This window comes from Miniopterus schreibersii (assembly GCF_964146895.1).
Source record: "Miniopterus schreibersii genome assembly, chromosome: 17".
Classification (NCBI taxonomy): Eukaryota; Metazoa; Chordata; class Mammalia; order Chiroptera; family Miniopteridae; genus Miniopterus; species Miniopterus schreibersii.
This window is the reverse complement of record NC_138117.1, coordinates 3,337,010-3,344,545: the sequence shown is the minus strand read 5'-3', so window position 1 is coordinate 3,344,545 and position 7,536 is coordinate 3,337,010. Positions and strand designations below refer to the sequence as shown.

Here is a 7,536-nt window from a genome sequence, read left to right as displayed (position 1 = left end):
ACATTTTAATTGAATCTCAGTGTACTTTTCCAAAGGTATTTTGTTTTTTTCTTTCTTACTACCACTCTATTTGACAAGATAAACACTTCTGGGTATTGGTTTAATATAGTTGGAAAAGGGTTTCACTATTTTAACTTCTCACCCCCCCAATCTGGTTAAGAGTGCTAAAATAATCTCATTTAACTGTCCCTTTATTTCTGGGGGAGGAACTGGAGACCAGCAAATGATTTAGGAGGAGAGAAAATAAAATTTTATCTTGGATTCAATTCCTGGCCTTGATATCCTGGGAGATTTTAGAGAACATTCTAGTTAGTCTATTTGTTCTTTTGTATGGTATCTCCTTTCTTAAGGGCATTTTTAAAAAAAGCTATGCTGAACTGGCCTAAAGGAAAGTGACATATTTGAGCAAGAGAAAAATTAAATTGGAAGTTGCATACTTTTTGAAAGAATTTAAATTTAATTTGCCACAAGTATGAAAATGAGGACTACAGGCACTTTTTCCTTAGTCCAATTACTGAATAAATGTAACTTCTCTGAGCCTCAATTTCATCCTTTGAAGGCCGTGGACGATAATGTATCTCATTGGGCGTTGTGAGGATTACACGAGTACAAAGTAGGAATCATCCCATTGTCAAAGGTTTTCCAGGTTATTTTGTTGATGTGAGGACTGGATTCCTGGACGTGCCTCCAAACCTTAGTTACTGGTCATGTTTCAGGAATCACCTTTCCTAGGTTGATGACTCTTCTGTTAAAAGCTTCATTTGGCAAAAAATGTTGCTTTCTGAGAGGGGTGATCCTTCCACCCAGGATGCTCCCCGAGACCGTGGGCGGGCCCTGTGCTAGGTGAGGGGTGATCCTTCCACCCAGGATGCTCCCGGGACCGTGGGCGGGCCCTGTGTTAGGTGAGGGGTGATCCTTCCACCCAGGATGCTCCCGAGACCGTGGGCGGGCGCCGTGCCAGGTGGGGGGTCAGTACCGACAGGACGCACTCGGCGCCGCTTGTTCATGAAACGCCGCAGGCCTCGCTGGAAACGCCCGCAGCCGTCCCCCAGCAGGTGTCTGAGCGCGGGACTCGCGCTTGCACGCGGAGAAGGCGGCGGCGAGGCCGCGTTTGCGTCCGGGGCCCGCGCGGAGGCGGGACAGAGCCCGGCCAATCGGAGCTCGAGCTGAGGCTGGCCCCGCCCCTGAACCCGCCCTCCCCGGCCCCGCCCCTTCCCGCCGCCCGGGACTGGAAGTGCGCCCGGCTCGCCCAGCCGCCGCCTCTCAGGGACCGGACCCTGCGCCGCCACATCGCCCGCCGGCCGCGAAGTCGACCGGCCCTCGCCGTGGCTGAGCGGAGGTGTGTGCGTGTCCGGCGAGGGCGGCCTCGGGGCGGCGGGGGCGGCCCCCCGGGGAGCTCGGGACCCGGGGCCGAAGGCGGGCGCCCCTCCTCCGCGAGCCCCCGGAGCGCGTTAGGGACGGTCGTCCCGCTTCTGGGGGCGGCGGGGGGCCTGGGCGACGCGGAACCGGGGCCTCGGGAGACCCGTGGGTGTGGCGGTGACTGAGGGACCTCCGGGGTGGCGCTAACCTGCGCGGGCTCGGGGCCGCGGGTGGGCGTGGCCGCCGCGGTTGCTAAGAAACGCGCGGTTTCCGCTCCGCTGGCGTGGAGGGGCGGGGGCTGCGGGCCCTGGAAGCCCCGCCCCGCCCACCTCCTTGGTGCTGGTTGGCTCCTCGTGCCGTCTGTCAAGCGCGCCGTGCGTCTCCTCCGCCAGTGCCGGGGCGCCGCGGGCGGGGCTCGGGCCTCCTCTGCGGCGGCGTCTCCGCCTCCGCGCGCTCCCCGCCGGCCTCGTAGTCGCCAGGTGCCTGCAGACCGGGATGTTTGCAGAGAGCAGCTGTAGTAGCGGGAGGTGGCTTTATTAGGGGGCGGGGGGCGGGTCCTCCCCTGGGCCGTGCTGCGCCCCTGAGCCCCCGGGCGTGGCGTCCACGTGGGCGGCTGGGGCCTGGGATTCTCTTTCTCGCGGCCGCCCCCGGGGTCTCGAGGCGCTTTCCGGGGCGTTGAGGCGGCTCGCGGCCCGACAGCGTCCGTGTGCGCTCCTCCCAGCCCCCACCGTGGAGAGGGGTGCTGCTAGGTATAGACCCCCGTTTCCCTGCGTTGGCCGGTGCGCAGTAATTGACTACGAGATGCTAACCGCCAGTCACCCCTTTAAGCCTCGCCTTTGCTCCTGGCGTTCGGCCCCGCCCCACGCGGCGGAATAGAGCATCCCGCGGAGAAAACGCGCGCGGAAGGTGCGCTTCGCCTCCGGGAGCCGCGGCTCCGCGGGAGCCGCCGGAGGGGCCTGTCCCGGTGCGCACCGGGGGGGCTGCCCGGGTAGGGGGTGTGTCCTCGGGCTGTGAGCCACGTGACTGTCACTGTGAAGTAACTCATTTATAAAGCGAGGATACTTTGTGCCCTTTGTTCCGAAAGAGCAAGGAGGGCAATTGGCTGTGGAAGTCTTTTTAAGCGGCGATCCCGCAGATGCGGAGTGTTGCGGGGGACACGTTCGCCTGTGATCTGAGCTTGTAAACTCCTAGTTGTGACCCATCAGCTTACAGTGTTTTCAGACTCCCTGTAATCTCTTCTTTTGCCTTCGGGTTGTTTGGAAGCGGGGAGGAGGCCCGTCGGTGGCCCCGTTGTTGACCAGCCCCGGCTGGGCGCCAGCAGGAGTGCCCCGCAGGACGCGGTTCCCGCCCTGGCACCGCCGGGTTTCCCCCGGGGATGCCCGTGCCCTGGACGGGCTGGGAGGGTTGCTTTGTCGTCCGGCGATGAGCGACCTTTTGGGTCACCTGCCCCGCTCCGAGATGCCAGGGAAAGCGACGGACTCGCCTCGCAGAGCAAGACCCGCGGGGCAGAGTGAAGTGGAGGCTGGGCGAGGGCCGGGCAGCCCTCCTCCCGCCCCCAGGGAGCGGGGCGCAGGCGTGGGCATCTCTTCCCTGCGCGCGGGGCGCGGACGCAGCTCCCCGGGCTCAGCCGTCAGCCCGCCCCGGCCCTTGTCCCGCGCTGACCCCGCGGGAGCTGCGGGGCCCAGGGCATCGCTGCTGCCCTTCAGAGCCACCCCAGCCGTCCTTCCTCCGCTGCCCTTTGATCAGCCTCTTGCGTCGTGTTTCTGTGTTTCAGGAAGGGAAGAGAGAATTCATCGACTACTTTGGGAAAATATTAAATTGTATTTTTGAAGTAAACATTAAATGCATGAATTTTCTCTTTGGTCAGCGTCCATTCTGGACTAAGAAAACATGGTGACATTTAGTGTTTGCCGCTGGAATATCGTTACCTGACTCCTAAAACACTCTTTTTAAACTTGAGTGAACAACCTTTCATAACATTTTAATTTTCCTGTGGCTAAAAAATATTGTGGATGGTTCCACTGTGGCTTTTATCCTGATTTCTGTTTTAAAATAGAAGGCTATAAATAGAGATTTTTTTTTTCCTTTGCTCAAGTTCCTTTATCTAGCTTTATCAATAAAAGTGGGCATCAGCAAAGTGGATACTGTCATGAAATATGGACAGGAAAATATATGGCTTGGTAATAAACATAAGAGTATATAGGAGCACCTGTCAGTTCTTTAACACATAGGTTTATTCAAACTGTTTAGTATGTTAAAAGATAAACTGAGAAATATTAAATATTTTGAGAGTTTATTTGAGCAAAAATTAGTTTGAATTGGGCAGCATTCAGTCTAGCAGATAGAAAGGAGCTCTGAGGAGCTATACAGAATGAGAAACTTTTAGATAGAAGGGAGCGGGAACAAGGAATTTATGCTGGCAAAAAAGTGGGTTGGTTATTGCAGGTTACTTTCCTTTAGCAGCCATTACCCTGTTTTCTTTCTTAAAAATTTTCCCATTCTGGACATTTCATATAAAGAGAACTGTAGAAATGACGCATTAATTGGACTTTTGTGACTGGCTTCTTTCACTTAGCGTGTTTCCAGCGTTCGTTCATGTTGTAACGTGTATTGATTCCACTCCGTTTTATGGCTGAATGGTGGGTGTTTCAGTGTAAGGGTAGCCACATTTGTTTATCTGTTCATCATGGATTTCCCCCCCACATGTTGCCTATAAGAAAAATGCTGTTAGGAACATTTGTGTCCAAGTTCTTTTATGGACACATGTTTCCATTTCTCTTGGGTGTACACCTGGGAGTGGAGTTGCTAGTCCTGTGGCCATCCTGTTTATATTTTTTGAGGAACTGCCATTTTCTGAAAGGGCTGTACCGTTTTACTTTCCCACTGGCCGTGTATGAAGGCTCCGGTTTATTTCCATCTCCACCAGCCACTTCTCACTGTCTGTCTTTTGGTACAGCCATCCTATCCTGGTGGATGTGACCCGGTTTCTCATGGAGGCTTTGACTTGAATTTCCCTAATGACCAATGACACTGAGCATCTTTTCATGTGCTTATTGGCAATTTGTATTTCTTCTTTGAAGAAATGTCTGTTTAGATCCTTTGTCCATCTTTTCATTGGGTTCTTTGCATTTTTACCGTTGAGTTGTGAGAGTTCTTCATATATTCTGGGTACCCTTATCAGATCTATGATTTGCAAATATTTTCTCCCATTCTGTGGCTTGTCTTTTCCTTTTTTTATCATGTACGTTAGAGCACAACAGTTGTGTGGTTTTTTTTTCACTTTGATGTAGTTCATTTGGTCTGTTTTTAAATTTTTTGCTTGTGCTTTATGTGTTGTATCTAATAAACTATTGCCTAACCTAAGGTCATGAAGTTTTACTACTATATTTGCTTTTAAACATTTAATACTTTCAGCCTTTGCATCTAGGTCTCTAGGTCTCCGATTTTATTTTATTTTTAGTTGACTTTTTGAGTTGGTTTTTGTAAATGGTGTGAAGTAGGAGGTCAGCTTTCTTCTTTTGCAGCATCATGTTTAAAAGAAGACCGTGCTTTTCTAAGTATTATGCTTGACCTGGATTATCACTGTTTAAAATTAGCCTATAGATTGTAAGCTATTATTCAGTGGTATGATTAGAATTAGTAAAACTTGTGCTTTCAGATATTTGGGGTTAAGTTTTGAGTTGGTATTATGATGATTAGATAGTGATTGGAGCCATTTAAATTGGATGCTCATCTGTATGAGAGCAGCTGTAGCATAAACCAGAGGTAAGCCCAGCGGCTGGCGGGTAACAGTTATTTAGTAAGTGCTCACTGAACAAAGATGAGTACCTCATACATTATTTATTTTCCTTTTTTTTAAATGAGCATTTAGTTTAAAAGTAACATATACTGAAAAGTTTATGGTTGAATAAATAGTTATTTTTCTAGGTCAACTCTGTACACATTGCATACAGAAAATAAATTTGTATCGGTCTCTTTACATTCATATTCAGCTTTAAAATACTGTGGAAGCATCTTTCACTCCTTTTCAGATATTTGCTATACAATGTACCATTAAAGTGTAATCTGGAAAAGTAACGTTACCGTAGGAAGGAGTCTGCACAAATAAATTTGGGACACCCTGGATCACATACATTTTAATAGGGTTTTCTATTAAAGGCTTCTCAAAGCCTGTTTATGAAAGTGTCTTGTGAAAAAAGGGGCATAGTATGCAACATTTTCCAAGTACATTTGGCCACAGAGACTGAATTCAACTGAACATGGAACAGAATTAGCACACCTGAAAACACCTTTTGGAAAATGCTACCACAGTGATTTTATTTTGTGGACAATTAAGGAACTGCAGCTTATCCATTTAATATTCATATTAAATTTTGAATTCCAGTAAGAAAAAGCAACTAAGAGTATTACTGTTGGTATCTGGAATTGAATTTGCCAGGAATCCCAGCACAGCTCCCTCGCTAAAAATCTTGCCTTTGGAAACACCTTGCCCTTGGCAGCTTTCCACAGTTCAGACCTGGCAGCGTCAAGAGCACAACGCCGCAAGGTGTGTTTATTTGATTTAACATTTGGCGAAAGGTTTTTTGACTTGTGGTTTGTTTTATTTCACTTTGTTTTTCTTGTTTTGGTTTGTTTGCTTCTGGCAATGAACTTGGGTTCAGAATGTTGTCTTTTCTTATGGAAAGCAGTACAACAGTGTGAAAATGATTTTACTTGTATTGCTTTGTGGGATTTGGCCAAATCCAAGTAAATGAGGCAATATCCATAGAGCTATAAATCTTTGTTGGAGTTATTTGTTAAATTGTTTACTATAACTAATTGTCTACTAGGATTGTTGCTACACTAATTCCTTGATCTCTCTTGATGTTCAATATGCCACCCTTTGGTACATTCCTATATTTCGATAATTATATATTGGTTATAATCAGTGTCCCTGCATCGTAAGTAATAAACAGATTAAGATCTTCGTACAATACCAGTTATTCAACATTATGTTTAATCTTTTTTGACTAATTGGTACATCTGTTTTTCATGTGTACTGTGGGGAGAGGAAATACAGTGTGAGAGAATGTGAGCCTCCGTTGCAGCTCTGACCTTGTCTTCTACTGTACCTTCCCCTCCTCGTGCCGCTCAGAATCCTTTCACGGCCCCGTTTCACTCGGGGTAAAAGCTAAAACTCTCAGACCGGCCTGTGTGTACGACCCGCCCCGTGTTGCCCTCCGGTCTGATCTCCAGTGCTCACTTGCTCCTCTGCACCGGCTCCCTGTCCTTTGAACATGCCAAGCATGTTTCCAGCTCAGGGTTTCTGCAGTGTCCCCTCCACTGGGCTGCCCTTCCTAGGTACCTGCATGGACAGTTTGCATACTTCACCTTCTGAAAGAGGTCTCACCTTGTCACCGTCCACATACCCTGGCTCTGTTTCCTGCGTAGCATTTATCACTCTGCTAAACTGCGTTTGTTGGACTCGCTTGTCTTGCTTGCTCTCATTTGTCACAAGGACATAAGCTGTATGAGGGCAGGGGTTTTGTTTGCTCTGGTTTTACTCTCTAGCAACTAGAGTGGTCCCTGGTCTTTAGCCAGTGAACGAGCAGTTGTTAAGCACTGCCGGTGAGCGAGGCCCTAGGCTAAGTGATGAGGCTCAGGGACGAAATGCCAGCTCCTTTCCGCAGGAGCACAGTGGAAGGGAGGTGGGCAGGCACCGGGGCCGTCCCGGCAGTGCTGGGTGACGGTAAGAGCAGGAGCGGGACGCTCCATCACTTGGAGCAGCAGCATTAGAGTCAGCCTGTGCTGGGCTCCTGAAAGGCCCCTAAAAAAGGTAACGCTTCGTATCAGTCAGAATAGCCTCGGTTGTGTTCTAGGAACAGACAGGCCCCGATCTTGGTGTCTTAACACAGCCTATGTTTAGTTCTCACAGACTACATACCCAGAGTGGCTGGGTAGGAAAGCTTAGTGAACCAAGACACCGAGGCTTCATGTAGGTGCGCTTCCATTCTCAGGGCCGCAGTGGGGGCGAATGGCTGATGAAGCACTGCATTGGCAGCTTCAGTGGTTGAAGCAAGCTGCTTAATTTCAGATGGGGGCTGGGAGGTGCAGTATTGTTTTCTATCCAGAGAGAAAGGAAAAGTGGAAGATATGTGAGTAGAACAAATAACTGATTCCTTTCTACTGTTTCAAAGG

General features: G+C 49.4%; 1 protein-coding gene across 2 annotated transcripts in view; it reads left to right on the top strand.

The window, feature by feature from the left end:
• The first annotated feature begins 1,214 nt into the window (after positions 1 to 1,214).
• The window catches only part of TRIQK (triple QxxK/R motif containing), a 28,789-nt gene continuing 22,467 nt past the window's right edge, over positions 1,215 to 7,536 (top strand). Inside the window, exon 1 of one of the 2 annotated variants that reach the window (XM_081116595.1) lies at positions 1,215 to 1,339. The gene's annotated coding sequence lies outside the window, so the exon portion shown is untranslated. Of the gene's footprint in view, positions 1,340 to 2,012; positions 2,109 to 7,536 lie in introns of those variants that run through there. The other variant, XM_081116596.1, reaches the window with a different exon arrangement.